The sequence below is a fragment of the Chionomys nivalis genome, chromosome 5 (genome assembly GCF_950005125.1).
Source record: "Chionomys nivalis chromosome 5, mChiNiv1.1, whole genome shotgun sequence".
Taxonomy (NCBI): Eukaryota; Metazoa; Chordata; class Mammalia; order Rodentia; family Cricetidae; genus Chionomys; species Chionomys nivalis.
Genome location: NC_080090.1, coordinates 40,499,126 through 40,517,628, shown reverse-complemented (window position 1 = coordinate 40,517,628; position 18,503 = coordinate 40,499,126).

Genomic DNA, 18,503 nt, shown 5'->3' with positions numbered 1-18,503 from the left:
TGTCTTGTACCACCACAGCTAATGCAAAAAGATTAGTTTATAAATAACAACAAAAATTTACAAATTGATATCCAGTGTCCTAAGAAATTAAAAAGAATCTCCTACACTAACCTTGCCCATTAATAATTTGTATTTGTTAATGTTAGTAGAATGGGTTTATATTTGAATTCTTTAGCTACTGACTTTTTGCTGAAGGCTATGTTGGTGAGAGTCTGACTTGCCTTAGGTTTATTGAATTCTAAATATAGAATTTTCTCTAACTTAAAGTTATTTTCCAGAAAAGAATACACTTTCTGACACATTGGTGGGTGTTTCCAGGTTGCCAGGTGATGTATCTTCAGGAATGGACAGCTTGCTTTCCTATTTGCCAGAGTTCATATTAACTGACATGTAGTGACTTCCCCATGAAGGAAAGCTGTGTTCCTCCTTGTTGAAGAGATCTGTGCTCAGTGAGAGGTCCCTTCACCTTAACTCAGATCACACCGTACAGTATCCATGACATTTTCCAGGGTGTGATGGTTTAAGTCTGAAATGCTTCTCATGGTTGTATGATGGATTGTACGTGAAATGTCCCCCAAAGTCCCCAATATTTAAAATGTATAGCCCAGTGTGAGGCACTGTTTCAGGATGTTGTGAGATCTTTATGAGGTAGAGGGTCACTGGAGGAAGTGGGATACTGTAAGAAGACTTTGAGGATTTATTAAAAGTTCAGATCCAATTCCTGTCTACTCTCTGCTCCCTGATCTGTTGAGATGTGATGAGCTTAGGAAGCAGATCCTGAGGGGGGAGTGGACTTTATGACTGGAGTGGCCTTTATGAACTGAATTCTCTTAAACAATGAACTACAATAATCATGTCTCCCAAGAGGTTGCTTCTAATGGGTATTTACAGAGATCAGAAAAGTAACCAAGTCTCCACTAAGACTATCCCCAGCCTCCCTTCTCCCTCTACCATCAATGCTTTCTTCACTTCCTTAAATCCATTTCCTTCATGCCAATCTCTTTTTTCCTTATCATCTTCTTCCTTCAAAATCACAACTGTGATAGCCAGAATAAGGAAGCCTGTACCCATGGTTGTGAAGAAATTAGAGGCTTCATATCTAGCTACTTTGATACACCAGCTGAAAGGAATAATGTCAGCCCTTAACAATGTAAGTTGAACATTGACCTGACTAACTGCAACACTGATTGATAAAAACTGACTTCTGGCAGGACAGAGGAAGTAAAAAAAAAAAAAAAATGATTGATAATTTTTCTCCCGGGAAATGAGAGAGATATCTGGGTGGGTAAACCTGAACTTACCTATTTGGGACTTTGATGCTGTTATTTGGGCACACAGCATTTAAAATAATATAGGAATGAGTCTTAATACACCGTGTTACCTGTGGGGATGTATATGTGTAAGAACGCACAGAGGCATTTTCATGTAGAAAATCACAAACTAAACAATTTCTTTCTTTTAAAATGTTGGCAATATAGGCTATGAATAATTTCAATCTGCCTCTGAGCCTAAAAGATCTATTTATAGTTGTTCAGCATTTATATTTATTTATCCTAACTTTAAAAAGTAAAGATACTGCCAAAAGAGAAAATATGAATAGCTTTTAATATTACCAAGTATATAGAATCAAAATGTCTTTGACGGGGAAACATTTTTACAATTGAATGGTTCATTAGCCCTTCAATGCAATAGATTTAAAGTGCACAGAGAAGGTGAGAACGAGAAGTTTCCACAGCAGTGCCTGGAAAGCAATGGCTGAATGAAGGAGACCTAAGAAGATGACAGCACTATCTGTTGATTGAAACAGGAAAAATATTAAATTGAACGGAAGGATGCAATGTTTGCAAATGTGTATGATTATTTTGTTAATCAAGAATAAAAAAGAGAATAAACTTCTAAGTGCTCTAAGTTCATCGTGATATATTATAAGCCTTATAAAGTTATCACACTATGCCTCATAAATATTTTATTAACACTGCAGTATTAAAAATAAATTTTAATTAAAATTTAAAATTCAAAATGACAATAAGCATAAAATCAATAGAAGCTTTAATGTTTTTTATTTATTATGTATATATGTATGCATATGAATGTGTGTGCATGTTTGTGCTTCAGCAGACATGTGGAGATCAAAAATACATTCCCATAGGATTCTGCTTTGCCCTTCTGCTATGTGGGTTCTGAGGACTGAGGTCAGCCCATCAGGCTGTGGCACACTCCCTTAGCATCATGTATCTTTAGTCTTTTTTTTTTTTTTATTGAAAAAAAAAATTCTGCCTCCTCCCCGCCTCCCATTTCCCTCCCCCTCCTCCAGCCCCTCCCCCCTCCCCCCACTCCTCTTCTCCTCCCTCTCCAGTCCTAAGAGCAGTCAGGGTTCCCTGCCCTGTGGAAAGTCCAAGGTCCTCCCCCCTCCATCCAGGTCTAGGAAGGTGAACATCCAAACTGGCTAGGCTCCCACAAAGCCAGAACATGAAGTAGGATCAAAACCCCGTGCCATTGTCCTGTTCATTATTGTTGGCATACTGCCTCCTAAAGCTTTCATGATTTTTTTTTTTTGTTATTTTTCTTGCTGTTTTACAGTCAGGGTCTCACTATGTAGACCTAGCAGGCCTAAAACTTCTATGTAGAAGGTATTGGCCTAAAATTCACAGATATCCATGTGCCTCTACCTCCCAAGTTCAGAGATTGAAGGCATGAGCACCATATCCAGTATCTTTCTTTTATTTTGATTATCATGGGGCATGAAAATATTTGTGTTTAACAGAATACTTTACAAATTGAAATGAAATGTCATACCTCCTAATTAATGTCATAAACCTATTAAACAGAAAAATATCAGTATCATTATTGTAACAGCTACCAAAAAACCATGGTATTCTGTAGAATAAATGAATATCTGGCTCTGTTTTCAGTAAATTTCTGTATGTGTATCCTGTTCCTCTCATCTCCATACAAAAATCACATCAGATGGAGAATTAGAATTGAATACCATTGCTCTTCATAGGGTCCAGCAGACATTATTAGCACATGTTGATACATTCTCATCTTACCACAGCAATATCTAATGTCATCACTGTTACATTTCTGGAGGGAAAGATATCCTGACTTGTCAGGAACTCAGGCTGTACCTTGAGCTGCAAACTGACAGGCTATTGGAGCTGCAATAGGACAGTTCTGGAGGGAAAGGCATCTTGACTTGTTGGGAAGCAAGGCTATACCTGAACTTGATGTGGTGGGGATGGTCTCCCTGCAGGATGTAACAATCCCACTCCTCTCCTAGAGAGAGCCCTTACAGCTGAGCTTTGCTCGGAGTCCCTAAGGGAAACGTACTAGCAGAGTTACTCATTTCTTCTTCTGCTCTGCTCCCTTCTGGCCCAAGATGCTGTTTCTTCTGCTCTGCTAAAAAGGAAACCCCCGCAGAAATGTAGCAAGATTCTCCGGCCCCAGTGAAAAGTTACTTTTTCTGCTCAAATAGTAAAGGGAGTTTCACAGCAGGTGTAACTGTTTCTTCTGGAATTTCTGCTCCCTAGGGGAACATGAAGGCTCTTCTGTTCTATCCCTGAAAAAGAAGATCCTCACTCAAACACTCTCTTAAGACAAAGATTTATTTAGGAAGAGTTCAAGAGAGTGGCTGCTTTTGCCAGGGGACTTATCTAGGGATTCTTAGGGGTGAAGTTTTCCCAAGGAGAAGATTTTTATGCTCAGGTATTTGTTAGTTTTCCTGGTCAGGAATTGGTTGGTCAGTGGCAGAGTTGGCTCTGGTTTCAGGCACAAATTGTATTGCTGTAAATGGCTTTTTTTTTTTTTTTTTTTTGGCTCGAGTTTTGGGGCCAAGGAATATTTCTTTCACTGGCTCTGGTTCCAGGGCCAAAGTGTATTTGACTCTGGTTTCAGAGTCAGGCTGTGTTCCTTAGGTTCTGGTTCAGGGCTAAAGTGTTTCTTTCACTGGCTCAGGTTTCAGATCCATGGTGGGTTTCTTTCACTAGCTCTTGTTTCAGGTCAGGGTAGCTTTCTTTGGCTGGCCCCCTTTTTCTATGCCCAGTAGATATTATTAAAACATTTTGATAAATTATCTGGGATAGTATGTCCAAAAAATGAGTTCTCAATTATTTTTCCTAATTAAATGTGTTATGTCAAGCTCTGTGGGGGACAGGTGGACAAATTTTTTGTTCAAGGTCAAACTGGGCTGTATGTAATAAGGCCCTGTCTCAAAGAACTGAGAAAACAAATTCCTATGGATATAAGATTTAATATACATAACATATACATAAATGTATAGCATCTAATATAAGAAAAATTGGCTGACACTGTATGACGTAATTGACAATGAATGGTGGGCTGAAAAGGAAGTTAAAATTGGTCCTCCAAACTGGAAATATGACTCTCACCAGGTAAAAGTCCTTTGTATGTAAACCTGACAAGCTGAGTTGGTTCCGTGGAAACCCAGGGGAAATAAAGGACTATTGACTTTCACAAAGGCTCCATTGCACTTCTGTACACACACCCACACACACACACACACACACACACACACAAACACCCCAATGTAGGAATAAATCTGACTTGTTTGCATTTACTAATTAAAGAAAGAATATTGCACTGAGTGTGGTGGCACACAACTTTGATCCTAACATTTTGTGGGCAGAGACATGAATTTCTGAGCTCAAGGCCAGCCTAGGCTACAGAGTGAATTCTAAGACAGCTAAGACTACACAGAGAAACCTTATCTGGAGAAAACAAAACAAAAAAGTAGTAACATCAGGAAAGAATGTTGCTTTGTTTGTTTCCAGAAAAATTATAGACTTAACTTAGGACGTAAAAAATTAAATGGCTTTCTTTGGGAACAGTTAACAATAACCACACTCCCTGAGAACCATTAAAGTCTCATTCAATTGTTGTGTTGCTTCATTCTTTAAGTCTCTTGCACGTCAAGAAATCTCAGCCACTGAGTAAATTGAGGACTTTAGCAGGTGTTTCAAGAGTGCTTGTCACTTTCTAAGAAACTCAAGTCAAGATAATATTAGATTGCTATTCGCATATCTGCTTTCTCTGATGAATGAACATGAGTTTTAAGATAAAATTTTTAAAATAAATGTTGTTTAAGCAAAAATAGTTACATGTTATTTTATGATTAAATACAAATTGTAACTGAAAGACAAGATGGCCCAGCAGCTTCATGGAGGCTTGAGCAAGCAGGAAGGAGCTCATCCTCTACTCCAGGCCATTGGTCAAGTCCACTGGAACAGCTTGTTTTACTAAGGTCTATTTTTGAACTTTAATTAGACCAATCCACTAGTGGGGAAAATGATTGTGTATTATAAGGTTACATTAAAAGACCTGAATAAAATTGTTTCTTGCACAGTCTCTCTTGGCCCTGGTTCACTAAAAGTTAGTGTGGGAGCTACCCCTAGGCCTTTTCTGAATGAAGTTTTAGATAACTATGGAAGTTTGTTCTGTAGCTATGCTGTAGCATAAATATGATAGCTTAAGGGGTTCATCACAAAATGTAGTTTAATTTGATAATCAGCCCCAAAAGATAGCTTATGAGAAAGTGCACATCTGAGAAGATGGAGATATTTACAGGCTGCTGGACCTTTTTGTCAAAAGACAGAATTATTAACTCTATTGAGTTACTTTGGCATTTTATTGGTTATACGTGTATGTTTTTATATAAATATTTTATTTAAAATATAATGAATATATGTTAATATAATATATGCATAATTATTGGTCTAAGTATCTAAGTACTAGTTCCAAAAGCATCATGGAACAGAAATTGATATTTATCTTTTTATTCTTAAATTTTACTTAATTATATTTCTTTATCTGTGAATGAGTATGTGTGATTGTGCATGAGTGTATGTGTGTGTGCATATGTGTTATGCATATGTTATTTAAAGATATTCACTTGACATAGTGTTTGTGTAGAGGTCAGAGGACAACTTGCCCTGTTTAGCTTTCTCCTTCCAAGATGTGGGTCCTAACATTTAAATTTAGGTTATCGGATTTAGCAGCATGCATATCTGAGCCATCTGCAATCCAAGATTGATATTTATTTATTAGTAGGTAGTAAAGATTGCTTCTCCAGAAAGCTCTGCTTACAGTGTTTATTAATAATACTATGTCATAGCTGGATATGCACTTCACTCATAAGCCAGCTCTCTGGACTCCTAATGAATTTTATTACACAAATGTGAAAACTGAACCTGTGGGAAAGTGTTTGACGAATGTCACCAACATCTGCTGGCCTCACTCTCAGCTATACCATATAACCTTTTCCATATCATAGCACACCATTTCTCCTTAATGCATGTTGGCTTTCAATAATAGACATAATTTTTATAGACTTGTAACCAACAATGATAAAGAAAAGGTGAAGTTATTTTGAAAAAAATCCTTAAAATAATTCAGAAAAGGAAAACATTATGACAAATGAAATTAGCTGAACTTAAAAGAATATAGACATTAAAAATTGTAATTGTGTGCAAATAACATAAAGATTTGAAGATACTTTATAATGGTTTGCTGAAGCATACGTAGTAAGTTTCTACTTTTGTTATGCTCATTGGTCTTATTTTTGCTGACTTTTATTATTGGTAATTTTAAAAATTTTTCTTCAAAAAGAAAACTATAACCAATAATATGGATGCAATCCAAATATGTAGTGTTTATGAAGATTTTTTTTTTAAAAAAAGTGTGTGTGCGCGTGTGTGTGTGTGACGTTGAATCCCCTAGAACTGGAGTCACAGGCAGTTGTGTGCTGCCTGATCTGCACGTTGGAAACCAAACTTGGGTCCTCTGCAAGAGCATTATGTGCTTTTAACCACGGAACATATCTGCAGAACGTAAGTTTTAGTTCTTAATGAAAGCCAAACCTCTTTCTATATGCTTTCTTTCCTGAATCTTTGCACTTATGTGATATAAGTTTTATCTTTCTTTTCCTTTGAATTTTCATCATGCCCTTTAATTTGCAACTTAAGTTTCTTCTGACTGCTGAAGACCGTCTGCCTCATGTATGCTTCCTATTGCATAGAAGACACAGCAAGTTGAGAGTCTTGGGTGTCAGATTATTACCACAAAGTACACTTTCCATGATTTTCCCTAAAAGATAAGTGTTTGATGGAAACGAACAGACCACAGCTCAGAAGATCTACTATACAGAACAGCTAATATCTACAAAGCAGCAGGGATCTTAATATCCACAAACGCTGCTAAAAAATCCTGCTTTCCTAACTTGCATACATTAGAGTTGCTGAAGTTTTCCCAGAGATAAAGTTTGGGCTGACATTTCTGTAAGTAGAAGACATCCCTTTTTTTTTTTTTTTTTCCAATTTGTCACTTTTATCTGACTGTAGAACACAGGTGTTTAGAAGCTTAACCTCTTTAAGTTGGGCTGTCTTCCAGCATTTACCAAAATGCTTTCAGTGAGCTGATAAAAATAGTAGCAGAAAAACAATTAGATGTATTCCCAAACATTTAAAGCCCAGGTCGGACCAGCAAATAGTTTCTCCTATTTCAGTTACAGGTAGATTCAAAATTCTCGCTTAAGGTCCTGATGAATTGAAAAGAATGAAAGAACACTTGAATAGCACACCTTCAAGTTCAGCCCTAAATACATCAGTTCAATTCTCACGACAAATATTGGCTGTCAGTGCCAACAAAACTTAATGTAATGAAGTTATTTTGTATCTGGGTTCACTGGCAGAGAATAACTGAAAATTGGATTTCAGTTCAATTTAGAAAACATTTCACAATTACCCACTGGTCACAGATGTTCTCAAAAGTCAGATAATGATAAATATCACCTCAGATCTCAGATTCTAGAGGTGGGCTGTAATCAGTTTTTGCTTCAGTACTACAGGCACTACTTCTTGATATGTTCATTACCGTCTTCTTTCTGACCAAATGAAACCGTTTTTAAGAGCTAAATAGCTCTTATCAGGCAGATTTTTGTAGTTAAGGAAACCTTTCTATTGTATTAACTATTTTTCATATCCAATTCTGTTTTCTGAGGGTCAACCTTGATCAAACTTGAAGACATTCACACATGTACACAATCTCTTTATATTGACTCTCTAAATGACCCCATGCCTTCATTTCCTTCTACGAAAACTGAACAATTACACTCTTTAATTTCATAAAGGTAACATGGCTCCAAAGGAGAGATGTTGTTTGGAGTACTTAAGAAACAGATGCCAAAGTTAAGTGCAAGTGATAACATTATATATGGTGATGGTAATTCATAGGAGCAAAATGTAAAGAAGAAAATGGAGAGAAAAGAAGCAAAAGGAGGTAAGGGTAGCCTTCTAAATAGAAAGGGAAGAAGAAGGTGAGACCTAACAGAAGACACTGTAGAACAGCCCTGAGAGAAGCAGCCAGCCACAGAGAGCTCTAGTAGAGGCAGCATGGCAAGGAAATCCAAGCAAGCAAAACGCTCAGAAGGTTGTTTACAAACCATGCTCAGGCTTGAGTATCCACAATGCTTAGAAAGAGATGGAAAAGTCCAGAATGTGTGTAATCTAGGTTAAATTCTGAGGCTGACCTTGAAGGTGTCAGATTTTGAGAACTGTGCTCCCTGTTCCAGGCTCTTGATTGGGAAGAAATTTATGCATCTCACACTTGTGGTCATAAAAAGGAATTGCTACTGATTTTATGTCTTATGCTGCATTGATTCTGTAGCTTTCTAATTGAGATCTATGCCCACATACTCTCAAGGAATGTTATATATTTATTTTAATGTAAGTTTTCCATTTAACTTGAAGGAATTGTACCATTGCCTTTGAGGATGCCCAGGTATCATAAAGAGTTTCACTGATCAATCTACCATTCATCAGGAAAGGCTGCCATATTTGTTCTCAAAATTCCTTGAAAAATCAAATACCTCACTTGGAAAACATATGACTGAGTGATAAGCATACAATTGGAGCTAAAGAATAAGTGAAATCAGAGGCTAATGCCACACAGTCAGACTCGGGTGATATCGCTCAGGGATCTTTCTTCTTCTACTTTGATTAGAATCTTTGCCAGCCAATTTACTAAACGGGACACATTTTAAACTATATATTTTGGAGTGGAAGGGTGTGTTGGATATTGAATCAGTCCACTCTAAACAGTTTGTTATTTTTACATAGCATAGTTTCACACATATTGTTCAGCAAGTTGTCTGTTTGCTCTTTAAAAAGTCATTTTTATAGCATTTCTTATCGTTTTGATATCATCACACTGCAAAATTGAGTTGTTACATCTCCAACTTTTTCCTATGAATATTTCAGTCCTAAATCAAACAATAGTGAGAATATGAAAAATTCAATTTCTTGAACCATCTCTTAATACAAACATAAGCATAATAAAGAATTTAAAATTATAAACTGAACTAACAATCTTTGTTATGAGTGTTTAAAAGGTAATATCCAATGCCACAAGATAAAAATTACTAATTAAATATCTGAAAATGTTGCTAATGTTTTATCATTTAATATTTCAAAAACTGAACTTTCAGTAAATATAGACAAAGAGAAAAGCAATTTCATAAAAATTGCCATAAATATAATGTTAGAAATGATGTCATAATGATTTTAAGGTATGTATATATGTTAATCACAATGTTCATTTTTTAACATTTTTATGTATTCTTTGGGAATTTTACATCATGTAAACAAATTCCACTCATTTCCCAGTCCCTCCGTATCTGCCCTTCACCTTTTAGCCCTCCCCACCCAAGGAATACTTAAAAATAAATAATAAAAGTGAAAAAATAAATATAAGAATATTCATTTAAATGCAAACAAATAACAAAAACAAAGAAAGAAAAGAAGCAAACAACAGCAGTAACAAAAACATACTTCCCACCTCCATCTTTCCCACCTCCCTAGTGTTTCTTCATTCTTCTTAGTGGTTTTGGGAGCTGCTGTGTATCATGCAGTATACCCTTTTGTCCAAATATCTTTACTTGCAAATGTTACGTGTGTACTGTGTTGTTTGTCAGGTTCAAGGCCTCTGGCTTTTAGTACACCATCAATACTGGCCCATCACCAGAACTTCTCCAGGATATCATGCTGTGGCCTCGAATCATGGAGATCCTGCTGTTATGGTTAGACAGCAGCAGTTCCTTCTGATGCTCTTGCAGATTTTAGATGCGGTAGATGTTGAGGTGTGCCCACTCAATATCTTGGATATGTTTCTTGGTTTCTCGGTGGTAGCTGAGTTGGTCAGTCCAGGTTGCTCAGACAACATCCCCCTCTCCCCGACAGGTGAAGGGCAGAGTCAGATCTCAAACACCCAGGGTGAGTGGTGGGAACAGCTTTCCTAATGTGTGGGTGGGGCAATTCTTCCATGAGGGATAGGGGCATCTATACCATGCTCGGGTTATCAAGTTCCAGTATCCCAGGGCTAGAAAGAGGGGGACCTGGCTCTACCCAGGCCAGTGAGGGGTGGGACCAGCTAAAAATGGCCCTCATACTTCAAAACATGGTTAGCAAGGGGTCCTAACATGGGCAGTGGACATCAAAACAAATTCCATCTATAGCCGTACCAAGAACCCAGACATGGCCCTCAGCAGCAGCTTGAACCCATATCTCATCACAGTCTGGTTGGTAATAAAAACCTCTCAGATTGGCATGATCCCGATAGCAATTGGTCCGTGGACTCCAACATGGCCCCAAGTAGTGCCCCAGACCACAGGCAGTTGCAGGCTTTTAACTGAAAACAGGAGCCATAGACAATATAGACCTGACTGCAGTAAGGTCATAGACTAAGTAAGACATGAACCCTCGCCACAGCTTGGGCCTGATGACATCATGGCCCCGGGTGGTAGGCCAGGCCACCCTGACCTGTATGACCGTTGTGGCAGCATAACCCTCAGACATGAACATGGCCTCAAGGTAAGCCCACACCCTGGGCATCTGCAAGCCTTTGGTGGTAACATGAGCCACAAACATTGATGCAGACCTTAGCTGCAGTAAGGCCACATATCCAAACACGGCCCTAAGCAGTAGCTTGGGCCTGGATGACTATTTGGCCCAAGGTGACAGTATAGACTACTCTGACTGAAATTATCCCAGCTTCAGGGTAACCCTCAGACAGTCATATGGCCCCGAGTGGTGGCCCAGACCACTCAACGTATCACCCTGACTATAATAGAGTTATGGGCCCAGACATGGCTCTTGGCTACAGGTTGGGCCCAGATGTCACCATGGCAGCATAGGGCACTTGGATCTGTCTGGCCCCAGTGGCAGCATGACCCTCAGATACCAACATGGCCTTAGGTATTTGCCCAGACTCCCGGATATCTGCACATCCTTTGGTAGTAATAGAAGCCACAAACATCAACACAGACGGTGCTTGCATTGGGTTCACAGACCCAAACATGGCCCCGGGTAGTAAGCATACCTCCCATGTCAGCCTGTTCCTCACTGCCTTCACTTCTTCAGACCTGTCTCTCTCTACAGGACATGGACCATTCTGCTCCTCTCTCTCCCATATCACACCGTATATTTGCTCATCATAACAGCACCTGACTACCTGGTGCCGCATGGCTCCAGATGGACATGTGGGTGTCCTTCACCTTCCAGGTGCTAAATGCACTGGGTGTGCTTATAGTTTCTCTTACCCACCCAGAGTTAGCAGCTCCAGTAGGGCCTACGGGTCTTCTTTTCCCACCCAGTCTTAATGATACAATGTTCTGTTTTTAAAAGGAAATATATTAGATTTCTATTTCTGAATAATAAATTGCTAACCTCAAGATCAGCAACCTCAAACAAAACATACTTTTATCCAACAATTTGTGCTACAGAGCTCATGGAATAACTAAATAAAAAATAAACAAATAAATCAGTTATCATTTCAGGGTCTCATAAAGCTGTGATCAAGGGCTTGGCCACGTTTCACTTTTATCTGGAGTTTGACTAAAGAAAGAATCTACTTCCAGGTTGAAACAGGTTGCTGAAGAATCCATTATCCTTGGATTGTGTGTTTGCAACATCAGTCTTTGTTTGCCAATCACGTTTTCCTCAGATGGAGGACACATCCAAAGTTCCTAACATCTACCCAACAGTCTTGACCAAGCAACTGTCTCCCTTGTAGCTATCTACTAACCTCATCTAGCCTGCAAAGAGAATCTTGAGCTCTAGGTCCTAACACAAGACAGTCCCGTATAACACAATGTTATCACAGGTTTCCCAACTTCTCTTGCCAGATCACCTACAGAAGAGGCAATGGCAACACAAGGTAATGATTATAAGTAAGTCGCGGGTCCATGTCAGACTTGACAACAGGAAAACATGCTGCAGCGGTTGGCAAGTGGTTCAGAATATGTACTATTCTCGCAAAGGACCTGAATTCAGTTAAGAACGCTAATCAGGTAACCTGCAAATCGTGGTAACCCAGGCTCCAGTGTATTGGACACCCTCTTCTGATTTCTGCAGTCACCTGAAGTTGCAAAGAAATACTCACATGTAGCACAAGTGTACACACATGTTTAAAAAGTAAAAATAAATCTTTTGAAAATATAAAAACAGCAAAAAAGAAGAGGTGAGCACACAGAAGTGTGAGCACCAGCATATGGCACTCACAGGAGGACTTTCTAGAACTTTCTGCTATAGAAAGCCTGCATTATGTTGAAATGAATTAGCAATTCAAAACAAATTAACATGTTTAGCTAATACAAGCAATTATTTGATTCATGGATAAAGTTATAGCTTACCATAGTTTATTGGCTATTTAGCTTTCAGAAGCAATTATTCACTAATGAATTTAATACATATTTACACACATTTAAGAGTTCCAGATCTTTATGCAATCAATGTTAATTATAGCTTGTAGTGATTGCTCAAACCTAATATAAACCTATTACTAAAATCAACAAACGTAGGTTTACCAAATACCAAGGAAAATCTTGTTTTCTATCATTGCCCAAAGCTGACCCTCTACAGTACTAAAAGTCAGCTTCAGTCTTAAAACTTATGTCTGACATTTCATACCTTATTGAAATTAAGAATGTATATCCAAAGAGCCTTTACTTATGTGTGTTATTATGCTTTAGAAAACTGTTATACCATAAAGTATTTGCATAAGATAATATATATCCTTATGTGCTTGGATTATTTTTATTCAGCTTTGTTCATCAATTTTACACTAACTCCACAACATAGGCAGGAAAAAAAGTCTTTTTCATGAGGATCAAGACTCTCCACGATTCTTCACAGTAGATTTGTAGATTTGTCTTTAATATTACATATACAAAAGCCGAAAAGAAAACAAAATTCCAGTTCTCTTTTATTTAGTCTTCTTTTTAAAAATATTTTCTTCTCAGACTTCCAATATTTCTTGATTTAAATATGTGGCATTATATCATGTTGTATTAATGTAAAATTAGACACAATACCACGTGCCTTAAATTCTGTATGAATGATTGATTGATGTGCAAAGCATACAGTCAGAAACAGATGAGAGTGCTATGCTCCGTAGCTGTTCATTCCACATTGAAATATTGCCCAGGGGACTTGGGAATAAGCTCACAGGGTCACTGAGTTTATTAAAATCACACAAGCCTCATGGGTACCCCTTCCTGTATAAATGCTGACTAACTGTTGATGGGAACACAGAGTAATCTGGAAATGTACCAGCCTGAAAATTGCTCAGGGAATGCCAGCTTTTGTGAGTTCAAATCCACACTGGTCTGTGAGTCTTTTCAAAAATGCAACAGTTTAAGTCACTCATGATTCTGTAACTAATCACTTACTCATGCTCCTGTAATTAATCACAGTACACTCTTTGGCAAGCCAAACTGGATCTGGATAGAATTCTTTCTTTTATCTGCTATTGTCCTCTTTTTCTGGAGTCAATAGAAATAGATCCTTCCAGGAAGATTAATGCAACACTTAGTACCTGTATAGGGACCAACAGAACCAAAATCAGGTCTGGAAAAATCAGTTGCCTGTCTCTGGATATGTGTGCTATGATGTGCGATTTAGACTGCACATTCTGAGCTATGATATATCTTGATAAGTTTGCACTTCATTGTGTAGCTTGGAATGCCATAATCGTTATTATAGTTGCAGTGGTGTGCACTTGTTGCTGGTGACATGATGCAGAACTAAGACTGAACTAGATAAATGTAGAATATTCAAGTGGGCATCCTCAGATAGTCACCTTTTTCTTAATAGTGTGAGGTGGCATTCTTCTCTGATGAAAGAGTTATGCTGCATGAATAAGAACTCCATCCCTCAATGGTTAATGGACTAAAATATATTGTAATCAATAAAAGTAGCATGGACACGATCATAAGCAGATGGCAGTTGCATGATCCCTGCTGTAGGCAATACGAGATGCAAGTAAGGCTGAACCTTGACATATACAAGAGGAATTTCAACAGAAAAAGGGGGTGCAGATGCTGTCCCTCATATTAATAAGCCCTGATTTGACAGGGAAAGTAGTAAACATGGATAATATCAAAAAGGTTTTGACTTGATGTTTCTTACCAGTGGCAATGTGAGGGTAAAGAGAGTATAGATTAAACCTCTTCGAACGAGCCTTTCTAAGAATCTGGTAATTTAGAAACCGTGAGAAGAATCAGCCAAGGAGGAGGAAGGTAGTGAGGTGCCTGTGAAAGAACAAACCCCTCCAATCCAACCTTAAGTGCAGATGAAGGGAAAAGTCTGATCCAGCAGCTAGATGGGGTCTCATGGGTCACCCCGAACAGAAAACTAAAACAATAGATGAATATTCTGTCACAACTGCCTGAGTTTGCCTTCACATCCTTGTTTATGAACCTGCATGTCGTAGGTGAAGATGGGGCCAATCTCATTGTTGTGGAAGAGAAGAAACCATAATAGAACTACTACTTAAGACAAACCATATACACTGAAACAAGATAAAAGAAGCTTGTGCTTTTTTTTTTTTTTTTTTTTTTTTTTTAAATCTTTTCACAGGAGAGCTACCCATAGATAATCCTCTCCTCATGCTGGGAAGCAGCAGCAAGTAGAGCCCCTTCTCAATCATGACTGTGGCTGCTACCATTCTACAATGGACTTTGCTGATGTGTTAGGATGTCAAATGTATTGAATACATTTTGACTTATTTTGCTTTCAACTTAATGCATTTATTGGGCCAAAACCTCATCAAAAATCTATAACACTTGCATTTTTAAATGCAATGACCTTTTACAAAGACTGTTTCTCTTTTAGTATTTTCTCATAAACTGTATTCCTTAGTGTTTTTCCTGTCTACTGTACTGTCCGATTTTCATAAATTATGTGTGAATAAAAAACAAAATACCCGCCCCCCCCGTAAATATCTCTGTCTACCTATCTCTATCTCCCTATGCTGCGGTGTCTTCCTTTAAACTCATGATCATTTTTTCCTTAATCTCTCTAATTCTAGAATTGTAGGTGACCTGCCACAGTAGTTTGTCAATATTTATCAGTATATTTTATAAAAAATTACCTGATTCTTATGCTTTTGTTTTGAAATGTTCATTAATACTAAGAAAAAAAAATGTTAAAAGTCGCTTGCCGTGATTCACTAGCTCTTGCAATCATTTTCTTATAACCATCTTGTTTTTTCTATATCTTCAACTTCCTTCTCCTTTACCTCAACTCTGTGACTATTGGATTGTGTAACTACTGGAGAATATTGTGAGTTTCCTTCAGACTTCTCCAGTCAAATGGATACCACGATCAAGTGAAATACTTGATTTCTCACAGAGAATAAAAATTATATCTGCGCATAGTTTGCTAATTGGATAACAACATCACACCTGTTAGAAAGAAAAGAATACATGCAACTTAGTTAAAATATGTACAGGTAAAATGGTACAAGTCACTGGAGCTTCACCAAGGTGTCGCCTTTGTTCTGTGAAAGGTGTTGGTTTGGTGTTAGTAGCTGTTAATTGTCTAGTGGGCTGAATGATGAAGTACAGATGGCAAGAAACTTAAAAGAATACTTTGTCGCATGGATTGGCTGGCCTTTTCATAAAAATGTTGTTGTATCATTTGATGCTGTTGAAATTCCCTAAAGACTGGAACAAGCCTTGCTGCTGTGTTAAAAACAATTTCTGTAGTACAATAAATACTAGCTTATAAATTTTTAAAAGTTCAGAGTATCTCTACTAGGAATCAATTCCATTTCAAGAAATCATATGCAGTCATCAATAATAAGCCACTCTTCACATACTAAGTTCTTATCTTGAAGTTCCAGCAATGCATTCACATCTCTAAGCTGTATTGTGAATTACATTTTCTTTTCTATTTCACATGTATTTATTCCACTGAAGCCCTGAATTTCTCAGTGACCAACGAGGGATAGAAATGTGTTCAAACTCCTCTTAAAATGGACATTTATTCCTTCTTTCTGATAGTCACAACAAATACTCTTAGTGGCATCTATGCAAAAAAAATACTTTTCCAGGAGGTTTTCCATTCCCACCTGTCATAGGAACTGCTATCTACAGCACCTATAGCTCCATGAATTCTATTTTTTAAATAATCAGTCTTGAAACTAAAATTTCTTTCCTTATTCATGGGTGGAGGAAATGCTGTTGTGTGAGCGGGCATGGTATCAACAATAATCCCCTTGCACGTCTCCATCAGAGCTCTTCAGGCTCTAGGTACGTTGTTATAATGAGCTGTGATAATGTTTTAAAGGACTCATTTTTCCTGAGTCGTAGGTCTCAATTCCCTCAACTTCAAAGATTAAGCAAATCATATGGTCAACAGATGAACTGCCACCCAGGCTTGGCTGTTCCATTTAACAAGCACAGGCAGAGTCAATAGGTGTGGTTGTTAAGAACCTTAGCATATCAGAATATCCGGTGAACATTGGCTTCAACTTAGCATTACCAGGTGCATTAGCCCCTAACAAAAAGTAGCCTGATTTTTGCAGTTTTGAAGGCAAATATCAATTTCTCACCATCTAGAAAAGTTCTAGATAGTTCTCTCAGTGCAAGCTTGTTTCAATTACATGAGGTTTCTTCTCTCCAGGATCTCTTCCTTCATTGATCTGGATCTCCATTGCTTGCTGTATTAAGTGTCAGCAATGCTTTGCTTTATACTAAATATTATATAATTAAGATGGCTTCTTCTCTTGAACCACATAAGCCAAATACTGCTATAGATTACATGAATCTGTGCATTCTTAATTCTCTGGGCATTGTTCTAGTTTAGACTTTGGCTTCTTGTAATACCGGGGCTGGTTTAATCATTTTCATATATCACGAAATCTTTTTAATCTGGGTGATTTGCTTTATACTCATTTATAGGTTCAGTGAAAGAGTACTATCCCCTAAAATATTCATGATACTATTATAATATATTCTATAAATCTATGGGAATGCCGTGATAAGGCTCACTACTTTATACAATTAATATATGTTAATAATAACACATTCTAAACATTCTAAAAACTAAAAAGAGGTTGTCTCCCCTGTATTCACAGCTTGTTTTTTTAGCATAACAGCTCAATTTTGGGTCTATCTTCATTTCTTGCTGTATTTAGCATCAACAATGTTTTTTAAATGCAATGAACTTTTACAAAGGCTGTTTCTCTTTTAGAATTTTCTCATAAACTGTGTTTCTTTGTATTTTTCCTATCTACCATATGACTTGTTTAATCACGCCTAGTTCTTTCTCACTTGAACATCTGGAGACTATTGTTTGTTAGTGCTTCACTGACCTCTTTTCAATATTATTCTGTCCCAGGAAAAAGGGAGTTTGACCACCATGACTTAAAATAACAAGAGCAGTAACACAAGGTTCTTTGATCACAAGCTGTCACAACACATATGCTTAAACTAGTTTGAAGTACTGTTAGTAGGTCAATAGCACAGAGACAAAAAGTAAGTGTGTGCTATGGGAAAATCATTGCTGGGAACTTCAGTAAAACAAGGTTGCCACAGACTTTGAACTTGTAAGAAAAATCCACAAGAAATCCACAAGAAAGCAAATGTATGCGTGCATTTAAATAACTTTATAAGTTTATTTCACTCTTGAACACTTTAGTGTTACTCTGAAAGCTTTTCCAGTAAGCTTTTCTGGAAACATTAGTGTGGTAAAAATGATGCATTGTCAAAACTAGATATCACATCAGAAAACAGGGTTTATATTCAAATTTTCCAAATTTTCAGGTGTAAGTTTTACAGTTAGTTTGTTCTGTGTTCAGAGAAATCCAACATGTGTGTCAATTTTCTCTTAATCTGTTATGTTTGTTTCACATTAATCATCTACTTTCCTTATAAATTTTGCATTATTTATTGATGTATTACAAATTTATGTAATGCTAAGTGATGTAATTTTAAAATTTATTTTTTCCTTAGAATTTAACATATATTTTAATCTGATCATGCTTTCCTCCGTTCCCAACTTCTCTCACACCTTCCCTTCTTTTTCTACTCAGTTTCATGCTCTTTTCTCTTTTTTTGACAAAAAAAGAACAAAAACTACAATAAAAACAAAGTGAAAAAAATTACAGCAGCAATAGGAACATATCAAAATGAAACTAAAACCAAACAC